This window comes from Ranitomeya imitator, chromosome 2 (assembly GCF_032444005.1).
Source record: "Ranitomeya imitator isolate aRanImi1 chromosome 2, aRanImi1.pri, whole genome shotgun sequence".
NCBI lineage: Eukaryota > Metazoa > Chordata > Amphibia > Anura > Dendrobatidae > Ranitomeya > Ranitomeya imitator.
In genome coordinates, this window is record NC_091283.1 from 786,543,789 (window position 1) to 786,560,828 (window position 17,040).

Here is a 17,040-nt window from a genome sequence, read left to right on the forward strand (position 1 = left end):
CTGTATTGGCTATGAAGTGTTTGGGCGACAACAGACACACCGCGGAAGTTCTGTCCGAGTTCTTGCAGAAAGAAACGCAGTCGTGGCTGGGCACTGTAGATCTTGAGGCAGGCAAGGTAGTGAGTGATAACCGAAGGAATTTCATGGCTGCCATCTCCCTTTCCCAACTGAAACACATTCCTTGCCTGGCTCACACCTTAAACCTGGTGGTGCAGTGCTTCCTGAAAAGTTATCTGGGGTTATCCGACCTGCTCCTCAAAGTGCGTGGACTTTGCTCACATATCCGCCGTTCGCCCGTACACTCCAGCCGTATGCAGACCTATCAGCGTTCTTTGAACCTTCCCCAGCATCGCCTAATCATAGACGTTGCAACAAGGTGGAACTCAACACTGCACATGCTTCAGAGACTGTGTGAACAGAGGCGGGCTGTTATGTTTTTGTGGGAGGATACACATACACGGGCAGGCAGTAGGATGGCAGACATGGAGTTGTCAGGTGTGCAGTGGTCGAAGATTCAAGACATGTGTCAAGTCCTTCAGTGTTTTGAGGAATGCACACGGCTGGTTAGTGCAGACAACACCATAATAAGCATGAGCATCCCCCTAATGCGTCTGCTGATGCAAAGTTTGACGCACATAAAGGATCAGGCGTCTGCAGCTGAGGAAGAGGAAAGCCTTGATGACAGTCAGCCATTGTCTGGCCAGGGCAGTGTACAGGACGAGTTAGCGGGCGAAGAGGAGGAAGAGGACGAGGAGGATGATGGGGATGATTATATTTTTAATGAGGAAGCTTTTCCGGGGCCACTGGAAATTGGTGGCGCGGCAAGGCCGGGTTCTGGTTTTTGGAGGGACACAAGTGATGTGGATTTGCCTGAAACTGCCCCTCAACCAAGCACAACCGCAGATTTGAGAACTGGAACTTTGGCCCACATGGCGGATTATGCCTTACGTATCCTCAAAAGGGACACACGCATAACTAAAATGATGAACGATGACGATTACTGGTTGGCCTGCCTCCTTGATCCTCGCTATAAAGGCAAATTGCAAAATATAATGCCACATGAGAACTTGGAACTAATATTAGCAACCAAACAATCAACTCTTGTTGACCGTTTGCTTCTGGCATTCCCTGCACACAGCGCCCGTGATCGTTCTCACACGAGCTGCAGGGGCCAGCAGACCAGAGGAGTTAGAGGGGCAGAAATCAGAAGTGGCGTTGGCCAGAGGGGTTTTCTGACCAGGTTGTGGAGTGATTTTGCTATGACCGCAGACAGGACAGGTACTGCAGCATCAATTCAAAGTGACAGGAGACAACATTTGTCCAGTATGGTTACAAACTATTTTTCATCCCTTATCGATGTTCTCCCTCAACCGTCATTCCCATTTGATTACTGGGCATCCAAATTAGACACCTGGCCAGAATTGGCAGAATATGCATTGCAGGAGCTTGCTTGCCCGGCAGCTAGTGTCCTATCAGAAAGAGTATTCAGTGCTGCAGGTTCAATACTAACAGAAAAAAGGACTCATCTGGCTACCCAAAATGTAGATGATCTAACCTTCATTAAAATGAACCACAACTGGATTTCGAAATCTTTTGCCCCACCTTGTCCGGCCGACACCTAGCTTTCCTATGAAAAGGTCTTGCCTGTGGACTATTCTGAATGCCTTTTCCAATCTCGTAATTTTCTGCACCTGATTGTCCAGCATACGACATGTTTACACCTCACTAAATGGCCAAACTCCCCACACGGGGCCGTGGTATCGACACTTGGCGACAGCACCCGTGAGAGTGCTGTTTGTCTGAAGAGGTGGGTGTGCCCGCTTTTGGTCGACGGCACTGCCACTGGGTCCCTCCTAGTACAATAAAGTGTCTCTGGCGGTGGTGGTGCGCACCCAACGTCAGACACACCGTTGTAATATGAGGGGCCCTGGGCCTGTACCGCCGGCCACAAGACAGTTCCCCCCCCCCAGCTCAGACAGTGCTCTACCACTTGCAAAATTATCTCACAGCTCCACCAATGTTTAGTCTATGCGCTGACATCCTTCAATGCCTGCCACTGACAATACCATTGTATTGACATTTTTGTTATGTTAGGCCTTCGAAGCCTGTCTGCGGTCACTCCTTCCACTAGGCCTCCACTGACCACACCACTGCTGCCCGTGTACCCCTGGAACCAATTTAAAATTGCCTACAGCCTGCCCAATTTTTTTATTTTAGGCCTTCGATGCCTGTCTGCGGTCACTCCTTCCACTAGGCCTCCACTGACCACACCACTGCTGCCCGTGTACCCCTGGAACCAATTTAAAATTGCCTACAGCCATGTGTTATTATTTTAGGCCTTCGATGCCTGTCTGCGGTCACTCCTTCCACTAGGCCTCCACTGACCACACCACTGCTGCCCGTGTACCCCTGGAACCAATTTAAAATTGCCTACAGCCATGTGTTATTATTTTAGGCCTTCGATGCCTGTCTGCGGTCACTCCTTCCACTAGGCCTCCACTGACCACACCACTGCTGCCCGTGTACCCCTGGAACCAATTTAAAATTGCCTACAGCCTGCCCAATTTTTTTATTTTAGGCCTTCGATGCCTGTCTGCGGTCCGTTCTTTCTACTACTACTACACTGACCAGGCCACTGCTGCCTGTGTACCCCTGGAACCAATTTAAAATTGCCTACAGCCATGTGTTATTATTTTAGGCCTTCGATGCCTGTCTGCGGTCACTCCTTCCACTAGGCCTCCACTGACCACACCACTGCTGCCCGTGGACCCCTGGAACCAATTTAAAATTGCCTACAGCCATGTATTATTATTTTAGGCCTTCGATGCCTGTCTGCGGTCACTCCTTACAATATGCCTCCACTGACCACACCACTGCTGCCCGTGTACCCCTGGAACCAATTTAAAATTGCCTACAGCCTGCCCAATTTTTTTATTTTAGGCCTTCGATGCCTGTCTGCGGTCACTCCTTCCACTAGGCCTCCACTGACCACACCACTGCTGCCCGTGTACCCCTGGAACCAATTTAAAATTGCCTACAGCCATGTGTTATTATTTTAGGCCTTCGATGCCTGTCTGCGGTCACTCCTTACAATATGCCTCCACTGACCACACCACTGCTGCCCGTGTACCCCTGGAACCAATTTAAAATTGCCTACAGCCATGTGTTATTATTTTAGGCCTTCGATGCCTGTCTGCGGTCACTCCTTACAATATGCCTCCACTGACCACACCACTGCTGCCCGTGTACCCCTGGAACCAATTTAAAATTGCCTACAGCCAGCCCAATTTTTTTATTTTAGGCCTTCGATGCCTGTCTGCGGTCAGTTCTTTCTACTACTACTACACTGACCAGGCCACTGCTGCCCGTGTACCCCTGGAACCAATTTAAAATTGCCTACAGCCATGTGTTATTATTTTAGGCCTTCGATGCCTGTCTGCGGTCACTCCTTCCACTAGGCCTCCACTGACCACACCACTGCTGCCCGTGGACCCCTGGAACCTATTTTTAATTGCATAGAGCATCCTTTTTTTAATAGTAGGCGTACAAAGTCTGTCTGCGGTCCACTATTGAAATTGTCCTCCACTGCCCAGAGCACTGCTGCTTGTGTACCCCTGTAACTTTTTTAAGCTGCAGTGAGCCACATTTTTGGGTTAAGTCCTACTACCTGTGTCTGTCTGCGCCACTCAATTCAGCTGTGTTCCTTTGAAAAAAGCTGAGCGTCAATAGTCTTGTTTTCAGCCTCTAGGAATTTTAAAACTGCATTGGGGGTACAACTTTGGTAGGGCCTACTAACGGTATCTGCCTCCCCAAGTTGTGCCCCAGGTTTCCTCGCCATTGCTTCGATCTTAATGCTCTCGTTTAGTAGTTGTTGGAAACTACACTGCATTAGGCCTACAAATTGGGTATGGGGTGTAGAGAGATGGTGTGTTCCACTCCAAGGTGTGCCCCAGGTTTCCTCGCCATTGCTTCGATCTTAATGCTCTCGTTTAGTAGTTGTTGGAAACTACACTGCATTAGGCCTACAAATTGGGTATGGGGTGTAGAGAGATGGTGTGTTCCACTCCAAGGTGTTCTCCAGGTTGCCTTTCCTGAGCTTCGATCTTCCGGCTCTCGTTTAGTAGTTCTTGGAAACTACACTGTATTAGGCCTACAAATTGGGTATGGGGTGTAGAGAGATGGTGTGTTCCACTCCAAGGTGTTCTCCAGGTTGCCTTTCCTGAGCTTCGATCTTCCGGCTCTCGTTTAGTAGTTGTTGGAAACTACGCTGCATTAGGCCTACAAATTGGGTATGGGGTGTAGAGAGATGGTGTGTTCCACTCCAAGGTGTTCTCCAGGTTGCCTTTCCTGAGCTTCGATCTTCCGGCTCTCGTTTAGTAGTTGTTGGAAACTACGCTGCATTAGGCCTACAAATTGGGTATGGGGTGTAGAGAGATGGTGTGTTCCACTCCAAGGTGTTCCCCAGGTTTCCTCGCCAATGCTTCGATCTTCATGCTCTCGTTTAGTAGTTGTTGGAAACTACACTGCATTAGGCCTACAAATTGGGTATGGGGTGTAGAGAGATGGTGTGTTCCACTCCAAGGTGTGCCCCAGGTTTCCTCGCCATTGCTTCGATCTTAATGCTCTCGTTTAGTAGTTGTTGGAAACTACACTGCATTAGGCCTACAAATTGGGTATGGGGTGTAGAGAGATGGTGTGTTCCACTCCAAGGTGTTCTCCAGGTTGCCTTTCCTGAGCTTCGATCTTCCGGCTCTCGTTTAGTAGTTCTTGGAAACTACACTGTATTAGGCCTACAAATTGGGTATGGGGTGTAGAGAGATGGTGTGTTCCACTCCAAGGTGTTCTCCAGGTTGCCTTTCCTGAGCTTCGATCTTCCGGCTCTCGTTTAGTAGTTGTTGGAAACTACGCTGCATTAGGCCTACAAATTGGGTATGGGGTGTAGAGAGATGGTGTGTTCCACTCCAAGGTGTTCTCCAGGTTGCCTTTCCTGAGCTTCGATCTTCCGGCTCTCGTTTAGTAGTTGTTGGAAACTACGCTGCATTAGGCCTACAAATTGGGTATGGGGTGTAGAGAGATGGTGTGTTCCACTCCAAGGTGTTCCCCAGGTTTCCTCGCCAATGCTTCGATCTTCATGCTCTCGTTTAGTAGTTGTTGGAAACTACACTGCATTAGGCCTACAAATTGGGTATGAGGTGTAGAGAGATGGTGTGTTCCACTCCAAGGTGTTCTCCAGGTTGCCTTTCCTGAGCTTCGATCTTCCGGCTCTCGTTTAGTAGTTGTAGGAAACTACGCTGCATTAGGCCTACAAATTGGGTATGGGGTGTAGAGAGATGGTGTGTTCCACTCCAAGGTGTTCTCCAGGTTGCCTTTCCTGAGCTTCGATCTTCCGGCTCTCGTTTAGTAGTTCTTGGAAACTACACTGCATTAGGCCTACAAATTGGGTATGGGGTGTAGAGAGATGGTGTGTTCCACTCCAAGGTGTTCTCCAGGTTGCCTTTCCTGAGCTTCGATCTTCCGGCTCTCGTTTAGTAGTTGTTGGAAACTACGCTGCATTAGGCCTACAAATTGGGTATGGGGTGTAGAGAGATGGTGTGTTACACTCCAAGGTGTTCTCCAGGTTGCCTTTCCTGAACTTCCATCTTCAGGCTCTCATTAAATTGTGGTTAAATGGAACAACTGCATTTGGCGTACTAGTTGGTTTGGGGCCTGCTATCGGTGTCTGCCACTCCTTGCTGTTCTCCTGGTTTCCTGTCCTGAAATTCCATTTTCAGGCTCTCGTTAAGTAGTTGTTAATGTTAGACTGCATTTGGCCTACTAGTTGGGTTGGGGCCTACTATCGGTGTCTGCCACTCCTTGCTGTTCTCCTCAACTGAACAAAGCTGGGCCGCCTGTTTACTACGGTTGCCAATTTTGAACTGCATGTCGACTACTTACTGATTTGGGCCTACTCTCTGTGTCAGCCTCTCATTCCAGTTGTCCTCCACTGCAATGCCCCCTGGTTAGTCCTGTGTTACCAATTTTGAACTGCATTTAGCCCACTTTATTCTTTGGGCCTATATCTGTGTTTCCTCCTCATCCTGCCCATTGCCCAGCCAGTGATAGATGAGTCTGCTGGTACATTGACCCATAACGCAAAATTCCCCGTGCACGCTACACAGCAAGATTGTGACCCTGCTGAAAGTCAGGTTCCTCTTCCCGCATACCATACCACCTTACACGGGGACAAAGAGGAAGGTGCAGATGAAAGTGCAGGTTCCTTCATCAGGTGGGGGGAGGAATACTAGTTGGCGACGTCACTGGCACAGGGCCTCTCATAGTACGCAAAAGTGTTGCTGCCGGTGGGAGGCGCCCCCGCCGTGCAAACACACCGCTGTACTTTGAGGGGCCCTGTGCCAGTGCCAATGCCAACGAGTGGGCCCCCCCTGCTTGCTCAGGATCACAGCACTTGCAAAGTTGAAATACTTACCTCTCCCTGCTCCACTGCCATGACGTGGTCCAGATTTACTGGGCCCACTAATTACTTGAACCAGCCCTACCCCCCACAACTTTAGCCAAATGACCCCCAATTTCAAATGCCTTCCAATTATTATAAGGTAAATTACGATTGACAAGCTTCTTTAACAAGAATGGATGTTTTTGCCATTAAAATGGGCAGTGTAGGTGTTTTCCTGGCCTCCACTCACTGCCGACTATGCTCCCCCATTGACTTGCATTGGGTTTCGTGTTTCGGGCGATACCCGACTTTTTGCGATAATCGGCCGATTCCACTCGACTCGACTTCTAAGATAGTCGGGTTTCGCGAAACACGGCTCGACTCTAAAAAGGTCAAGGTCGCTCAACCCTACTTATGACCATGTGACATTTCAGTTTTTCTTTTATTATTAAATTTGCAAAAATTTCTACATTTCTGTTTTTTTTCCAGTCAAGATGGGCTTCAGAGTGAACATTAATGAGAAAAAAATGACCTTTTTTGAATTTACCAAATGGCTGCAATGAAACAAAGAGTAAAAAATTTAAAGAGGTCTGAATACTTTCTGTACTCACTGTATGTAATTCATGGGCTCCTTCAGGGAGTGAGGTAACTTTATTTCTACCTATCATACACTTCTATTTATATTTTGGAAATTATAATTATCAAATAATTTTTGCATATATATTTTTATAATGTCCCTCATGTAATAAATATATTTTCCCTTCATACTTTTAGCTCATCCATTACGTGTCATTATTTATTGTAAATTAATTTTATGACTTCTCTTATTTATGAATTAACAACATGTACTTTTGAGCAAATTCTTATTTTATCATATGTTCCCTTGCCATTCTTGTTTTTTATTTTTTTTTGTATGTCTGATGTTATTTACAGTGGGGCAAAAAAGTATTTAGTCAGTCAGCAATAGTGCAAGTTCCACCACTTAAAAAGATGAGAGGCGTCTGTAATTTACATCATAGGTAGACCTCAACTATGGGAGACAAACTGAGAAAAAAAAATCCAGAAAATCACATTGTGTTTTTTTTAACATTTTATTTGCATATTATGGTGGAAAATAAGTATTTGGTCAGAAACAAAATTTCATCTCAATACTTTGTAATATATCCTTTGTTGGCAATGACAGAGGTAAAACGTTTTCTGTAAGTCTTCACAAGGTTGCTACACACTGTTGTTGGTATGTTGGCCCATTCCTCCATGCAGATCTCCTCTAGAGCAGTGATGTTTTTGGCTTTCCGCTTGGCAACACGGACTTTCAACTCCCTCCAAAGGTTTTCTATAGGGTTGAGATCTGGAGACTGGCTAGGCCACTCCAGGACCTTGAAATGCTTCTTACGAAGCCACTCCTTCGTTGCCCTGGCGGTGTGCTTTGGATCATTGTCATGTTGAAAGACCCAGCCACGTTTCATCTTCAATGCCCTTGCTGATGGAAGGAGGTTTGCACTCAAAATCTCACGATACATGGCCCCATTCATTCTTTCATGTACCCGGATCAGTCGTCCTGACCCCTTTGCAGAGAAACAGCCCCAAAGCATGATGTTTCCACCACCATGCTTTACAGTAGGTATGGTGTTTGATGGATGCAACTCAGTATTCTATTTCCTCCAAACACGACAAGTTGTGTTTCTACCAAACAGTTCCAGTTTGGTTTCATCAGACCATAGGACATTCTCCCAAAACTCCTCTGGATCATCCAAATGCTCTCTAGCAAACTTCAGACGGGCCCGGACATGTACTGGCTTAAGCAGTGGGACACGTCTGGCACTGCAGGATCTGAGTCCATTGTGGCGTAGTGTGTTACTTATGGTAGGCCTTGTTACATTGGTCCCAGCTCTCTGCAGTTCATTCACTAGGTCCCCCCGCGTGGTTCTGGGATTTTTGCTCACCGTTCTTGTGATCATTCTGACCCCACGGGGTGGGATTTTGCGTGGAGCCCCAGATCGAGGGAGATTATCAGTGGTCTTGTATGTCTTCCATTTTCTAATTATTGCTCCCACTGTTGATTTCTTCACTCCAAGCTGGTTGGCTATTGCAGATTCAGTCTTCCCAGCCTGGTGCAGGACTACAATTTTGTTTCTGGTGTCCTTTGACAGCTCTTTGGTCTTCACCATAGTGGAGTTTGGAGTCAGACTGTTTGAGGGTGTGCACAGGTGTCTTTTTATACTGATAACAAGTTTAAACATGTGCCATTACTACAGGTAATGAGTGGAGGAAAGAGGAGACTCTTAAAGAAGAAGTTACAGGTCTGTGAGAGCCAGAAATCTTGATTGTTTGTTTCTGACCAAATACTTATTTTCCACCATAATATGCAAATAAAATGTTAAAAAAACAGACAATGTGATTTTCTGGATTTTTTTTTCTCAGTTTGTCTCCCATAGTTGAGGTCTACCTATGATGTAAATTACAGACGCCTCTCATCTTTTTAAGTGGTGGAACTTGCACTATTGCTGACTGACTAAATACTTTTTTGCCCCACTGTATATGTCATTTTACTATGGTCCTTTAGGTCAATAAAATAACAAATTGAGTTTAAACTTTCCCTCTCTACCAGTCTGTTCATGTTATTTTGTTCACTGAAATATTATATATATACTTTCTATGTAAACCCTTTTCACATGTACATCACCATGGAATCATGGGGCTCTAAAAATAAATAATAATAATTATTGCACATATATTGCTTTATGTTTGTCTTTTGAATACCTTTTTAGAGTATCTAAAGATTGGATTAGTAAATCTTCATGTGATCAATTAATTTTTTTTTTTTTACAAAACATTATAAAAGCCTAAAAACGTAAAAACAAAAGTGTAGTGTAACACAAGTATTATTAACCTGTTTATATAAATTTTGCCACAAGATGTCAGTCAAGTGTATTGTAAAGAATTATAGTAAAGTCAAATGAAAGACAAAGCACACCAGAGTTTTTAATTGCTACTTTTATTGCAAGTTGACATTTCACCATCATGACCAAGCCAAATTTTACAAATCTGACCAGTGTCGCATTATGCGGTAATAGCTTTGGAACACTTCAATGGATCCCACTGATTCTATGAATGCCAAGAGTGTGCAAAGCAGTCATCAAAGCAAAAGGTGGCTACTTTGAAGAACCTAGAATATAGGACATATTTTCAGTTGTTTCACACTTTATTGTTAAGAATATAATTCCACATGAACACATAGTTTTGATGCCTTCAGTGTGAATGTACAATTTTCAGTCATGAAAATACAGAAAAATATTTACATGAGAAGGTGTGTCCAAACTTTTGGTCTGTACTGTATATATATATATTGATTGAACAGTCCACAGGATTTCACACCCCAACATCCCAGCTAGCACTGTTATCTTCTGCGTGACTGATGACTTGTTTGCCTGAAGTCACACAGCATAGAGACTGTCAGTCAAGCAGGAAGATGCAGTGCAACAGTGGCTCAGTATGCTTTATGCTTCCGCACCATGGTGGCAGAGTTGGCCTGGAATAAAGAAGCTCTGTATCGACTTTCTGGCAGGGTCTGTCAGGTCTTGATTAGGGATGAGTTGGGGCATAGATTTGCTTGCCTCTCTGGATGCTTTTATACAACTTGCTACTAGGGTTGATCTTTGCTTCCAAAGAGCAAGCTCTGGAGCAAGCTCAAGAATCTTCTCATATCAATGGACCACACGGGTTGGCTCCTACCTTTAAGTACCCCCTGCTGCCACAAGCCACACCTCCTGCTAGTGAGTCCAAGCCAGTGGAGCAGGCCAAACTTTCTGTTCAAGAGCGACAGCGTAGGTTTAGAGAGAACATGTGCATGTATTGTAGAAGCGAGGGACATTATGTTTGTCAGTACCCAGTGAGTCCCGGAGGCCATCCGCGCCTTGGGACAGTTGGAGAGGTGACTGTGGATGGAAAGTTAGCTCTCCAAAACTTTTAACTGAAGTCACATTGGTTTAGGCACAGAGTTCTCTCTCCATGGCAGCCCATTTAGACTCTGGACCCATTGCCAACCTCGTCCATCTGGACTTGGTTTGTCAGCTTCAGCTTCCTATGCAACAGCTAGGGTCCAGACTGCTGTCAGTCACCTTGCGGATTGTAACCCAAGGTTTTGTCTACACACGCCGGTTGTTGACTGGTCCATAGGTCAGGTGATTCAATAGGGATTGTCGTGTTCTACCAACTGCCTTGCCTAGGTCTTGCACAAGTCCCTGCATTTCATGTCTTTGGACCTTAACTCCCTGCCTGAGCCTCGTGTCTCGTCTCTATCTTTTGACGCTTCTGATTCTGAGGAGGAATCACAGCACATGTTTAACCCTGTCAGGATTGTTGAAGCAACTTCTCTTCTTGTAAAAGACATCCTTATGGATAAGACCTTTACTTCAACTAGGAGGAGGAGAGTTCTGTCCTGGGGACATAAATCCTAGCAGATCAAGGAATGTTTGAAATTTTGTAAACGCCTGTCCACAGTGCACTAGAAAGAAGCCCTCCAAGGACAAGCCTGCTGAAAATGTGTGCACGCCTACCATTCCTGGAAGGTTTCCTCAGAAGTCTGGCCTTAAAAGGGGTGGGGGCTTAAGGGGGGTTATGTCACACCGGTGTCTCCCATGCCTTCTTAGCATTGTGTTACTCACTGCGTTCAACACGCTGCTTCCCCAGCATAAAGCCATCTCCCTGAGCTGCCTCATTCTCACTGTCAGGTTTGCTCCTAGAAAATCTCCACCTGACTGTAGGGAGGCATGGCCAGAAATTTAACTTTTCTGTGTCCTGCAGGGTTTGTCTTTCCCAGCCTGTCCATAGACAGCAGCAGGTTTATTAAGCAGCTCTTCCCACCACTCCTTGCCCGATCTGGATCCTGTGGGTGCATGTTTGTTCGGTCTCTATCTATCCTGTCTGACCTTCTGCTCCTGACTTGGACGTTATACTCTCACTCTGTGCTGCCTGTCCTAACCCCAGATTGTCTGAAAATGTCTCCGCTTTCATTCTCCTGCACCTCGTACCCCTGACTCTGACCCTCCAGTCAAACCTGGGTACTGCACTGGAGTGGTACCTGGTGACTACCTGTGGCCAAGCTTATCCTCACCATCAGAGGCTATAGTGAATACCAGGTAGTCACTTAGTTATGCCCCTCCAAGGTAAGTCCTGCCCACGGCGCTGTGGGTCCACACAAACCAGTATTACAGTATGATCCCTTTTAGCCATAAAGTTTTAGGGCCACTTCCTTTTTCAGTCCTGTAAAGTTTGATTAAAAATATTTACTTAAATAAATGCCCCCTTTCTGTTTTGGATGAGTTTGGGCATTAGCTTAGAATTCAGTTGCTTTTGTTACTAAGTTTGCAATGTAAATTAGCAGTCAAGAATAAACTGGGATTAAACAGAACATAGAGTTGTATAAAATGATAAGAGACACTTCAATGAGTGAAAATAATTGCTGAAAATAGTCTTTGAAAGCTGTTCCCATCAGACGCTGAAAAAAAATGCAATCTTCTCAGGAGTCACATCAATGTAAATGAATATTTATAGAGAAAAGTAATACAGTGCTTTATATCTGAACGCATGGATCTAGATTTCCCTGCTTTGTCAAGCTGTCGACATGTTAGCTACAAAAAAATAAGATAATTCCACATTGTACTCAAGGATGAATTGGGACTGACATTCAGCCCTGACATTTGAAAGTACGCAGCCCCCTACCCTTTTCCCCTACACTGGGTTTCTGAGATGGTGGTCTCTATCTCCCTATTACAAGTCTACCCTGACTGATGGAGGAAATCAAGATATACTGTAAAACCAATATTACCAATAATACTGCCATCTAAGATGAAATAATGCTACCATGCTATGACTACATAATGCCTGATGTGGTGATGGAATAAAGTAATGCCACCATACCGATCAGGGCTAAACATGACTGTACCCAGGCTGTTATTGACATCCCTGACGAAGCGGCAGCGAAACGCTCATATGTGCTGATATTCATTTTATGAATTGTTCCATGGCAGCATTACCATTATAATTTTTTTTGCGTAATTTAATATCTGATTGATTTTTTTCTATTGATAATTTATAACCTCTATTGATTATTTATACTGGCCTGTTGGCATACTGCGCCCCCCCTACTTCATTACTGGTTTTATAATTTGTCCTAGCATGCCACACATGCTTTTTTAATTTGTGTTATACAATCATGGCTTTTTCTTATGTTATCTAATAAAGTTTATATAATTGTCACCTTGTTTTTTTGGATACTTGTTTTTTCTTTTTTGGATTTATTTGTTATTGCCATCAATACTGTAATTTTAAAAGCTAATAATATCACCAGAACATAACCACCATCCTGATTATTAACCAAAACTACAGTACTAAAACTAGTATTACAGCCATTCAGTGATCATACAATGGTAAAAACCAGTTGTACACCGATGCTCTTCATACCATGTATGTGTATAATGTACAGATAAATCCAGTGACTCACTGATGACGTTCTCACTGATTGCAGTCATTCAGTTTCTCTTTACCTTTCCATTTAGCGCAGGCCACCAAGAGTACTTGTTCAATCCATGACTCTTCTGTGCAGAATGTAACACACAAACATTCATTGTAGTAATAATGGCCCCGTCGGTACCTCTTTATGGTTATAGAGTCACTTATAGAAATAATGCCCCCTCCCTCTGCAGTATGGGGACAAATTCAGTCAGATTCAGGTCGCTTATTTTGGTAACTCAACTTTAGTAGAGGAAATCGCTCTGCCAGTCCAGCAGAATGAAGACAGCCAAGCAAGGACAAAACAATAGAAGTTGGAGCCGTCAGTTCTCGGACTGTAGGGATGAGACAACAGCGTGATCTCAGACTCTGCCTCTACTGTGGGCAAGCTGGACATTTTCTCAAGGACTACTCAATATGCTCTCAAGCAAGCAAAATGCCTAAAGGTACCTTCACACATAATGATTTCGTTAATGATATCGTTGCTTTTTGTGACGTAGCAACGATATCGTTAACAAAATCGTTATGCGTGACAGCGACCAACGTTCAGGCCCCTGCTGGGAGATCGTTGGTCGCTGGGAATGATCAGGACCTTTTTTTTGGTCGCTGATCACCCGCTGTCATCGCTGAATTGGTGTGTGTGACGCCGATCCAGCGATGTGTTCACTGGTAACCAGGGTAAATATCGGGCTACTAAGCGCAGGGCCGCGCTTAGTAACCCAATGTTTACCCTGGTTACCATTGTAAAAGTAAAAAAAAACAAACAGTACATACTCACATTCCGGTGTCTGTCACGTCCCCCGGCGTCAGCTTCCCGCACTGACTGTGTCAGTGCCGGCCGGCCGTAAAGCAAAGCACAGCGGTGACATCACCGCTGTGCTCTGCTTTACGGCCGGCCGGCGCTGACACAGTGCAGGGAAGCTGACGGCGGGGGATGTGACAGACACCGGAATGTAAGTATGTACTGTTTTTGTTTTTTTTTAACTTTTACAATGGTAACCAGGGTAAACATCGGGTTACTAAGCGCGGCCCTGCGCTTAGTAACCCGATGTTTACCCTGGTTACCCGGAGACTTCGGCATCGTTGGTCGCTGGAGAGCTGTCTGTGTGACAGCTCTCCAGCGACCACACAACGACCTAAACAGCGACGCTGCAGCGATCGGCATCGTTGTCTATATCGCTGCAGCGTCGCTAAATGTGACGGTACCTTAAGACTTAAAGATTGTCAAGGAGGTCACTCAGACTTCCAAGTAACTTTTTGCTCATTAGATAAAGTACTGCTGAACGTGAAACTTCTTTTCCAAAACCAGCCATTGTCAACATTATCTGTCATTGATTGCGGGTCTGCAGACAACTTCATTGATTCAAGATTGGTACTGAGATTAGGATTAGGGATAGTTAGGTTGAAAGGACCATTCAAATAGTTGTCAATGAAAGGACACCGTTGATCCAGAACCTTGTCCAGCTGGTAATGATGGAATTCACACTTAAGGTGGGAACACTTCACTCTGCGTCCATATCCTGCTATGTTTTGGACAATTTTCCTGCTGGGTTGGTATTGGGGTTTCCATGGATGCTTGTTAACAATCCTGTTATTGATTGATGTCTGAAGAATATTGTTAAGTAGAACCCCGATTGTCATAAAAGATGTAATAGTTCTGCACAAATTTTCTCTGCTAGTCTGGAGGGTCTAACGGGGTACCTGAAAGACTCAGAGATGTGTTTTCGGAAAAAGAGGAAGAAATATTAACTTCCCATTGTCCTTATCACTGCAGTTTTAATCTTATTCCTAATGCCAAATTACCTAAAGCTCACTTCTATAATATATTGGGTCCCGAATGTACTGACATGAGAAAATATGTAACCGAAACTTAACGGAAGGGTCATATCCATCCTTTCTCCTTCCATGCAGCTACTGGGTTTTTCGTTGTTAAAAAGAAAGATGTGAGACTTCATTCTTGAATTTCTGTGAATTTATCTAGATTACGGTTAAAGAATAATTACCCACCTCCACTCGTCTCCGACATATATAATCAGTTTACAGGGGCCATATGGTTTTCTAAACTTGATCATAGAGGGGATTATAATTTCATATGCATTTGGAAAGGTGATGAGTGGGAAATTACATTTTTAATGTCTGAGGGTCTATTTGAAAATCTTGTTATGCTTTTTGGGTTAACCAATGCAGTTTTTAAAACCGTTATGAATGATATATTTTCTGATTGTATTGGAAGGCTTATTGTGGTATACCTTAATGATATTCTAATTTTTTGCCTGATCTGGATTCGCACTATGAACATGTCTGTTTTCTTTTTCAAAAGCTTAGAGAAAAATCTTTGTTTGCTAATTTGGAAAAATGTACTTTTTCTGTTCAAGAAATATTGTTCCTGGAGCTCATTGTATCTGCCCAGGGTTTTAAGATGGACCCTGTGAAGATGCAGGTCATAACTGATTGGGTTCAATCTCATGACCTTAAAGCATTGCAACGTTTTCTAAGATTCGCCAATAAATTTATTAGGGGGTTTTCACAGATCGTTAAACTTTTTACTTGATATCACACGAAAGAAAGAGGGTTGATGTTAAGGTTTGGTTGCTAGATGCTTTTGGGGCCTTTAATAAATTGAAAGCGTGTTTCAAGTCTGCTCCAGATTTAATCCAACCAGAATTCTCCAGAAACGGTTCACTGTGGAGGTTGATGCTTCAGAGGTCGGGGTAGGGACTCTAATATCTTCCTAAAATATTAACACTAGGACTACTGGACTCATGACCCCGACTAGAACTACTGAAGTGCAAGTAGTCAAAATGACTATACCAGTAGTCCTAGTGTTAAGCTGAAAGTACCATCACTGAAGTTGGGTCTTAAATTTATTGGCACGTATGAGATTCTGGAGATAGTTAATCCAGTTGCCCTTAGATTAAAGGGAACCTGTCACCCCCAAAATCGAAGGTGAGCTAAGCCCACCTGCATCAGGGGCTTATCTACAGCATTCTGAAATGCTGCAGATAAGCCCCAATGTAACCTGAAAGATGAGAAAAGGAGGTTAGATTATACTCACCCAGGGGCGCTCCTGCTGCCGTCCGGTCCGATGGGTGTCGCGGTCCGGTCCAGCGCTTCCCATCTTCTTACGATGACATCTTCTTCTTGTCTTCATGCTGCGGCTTCATGCTGCCCTCAACAGGGCAGACAAAGTACGCCTGCGCCGAAGCCGCAGCATGAAGACAAGAAGAGGATGTCATCGTAAGAAGATGGGAGGCCCAGGACCGGACCGTGACGCCAATCGGATCCGCCAAGGTGAGTATAATCTAACCTCTTTTTCTTATCTTTCAGGTTACATTGGGGGCTTATCTACAGCATTCCAGAATGTTGTAGATAAGCTCCTGATGCTGGTGGGCTTAGCTCACTTTTGATTTTGGGGGTGACAGGTTCCCTTTAAGACTTCGTCCGACTTTTCTCATCCCAAAGAGTTTGTCCCATCGATGTTGGCTGTCTCGTCTTCAGCCTCCTCCTGTTTCTGTTGATAGAGGTTTGGAGTAAGAAGTGCAAAGGATCTTTGATTCACAAAGGGTCAAAACATTTTTCTCCAATATCTGTTCCAGTTATTGCCAGTTGTAGCTTAGCTCAAATGATGTGTGATTGCTCTGTTCTTTGTGTTCTTGTATTTGATCTTTGTTGCTCGACCTTGAACCTTGCCTTTGACCATTCGTTTGCCTTGCTCTTTAGTCTTGATTCAATAACTTACCAGCAGTACCGAAAACCTGCACCTCTTCCATTGAAGTCATATATAATATAAGTGGGATACAGGAGTATTGTGAAGAATATTGGAGATATCATTCCATGTCAATCAGCTGTATGATATTGAGCCTGGAATTATATAAAACCTTTTCAGCGTGTGCTGTGGCAACATGACACCTGGCCAGCTCAATCAAACAAAAGAATTCAGCCTTCTACAGGAAGACCCCCTGTGGACTCAAGCCATGCCGCTTGTGTCCTTTGTTCACCCAGCTAGGATTTCATAAAGAAGTTATGAAAATATTATACATCCTAGTTGTACATAATATAGATATATTTCTGAGACCCTCAGACCAGGGCAAACACAT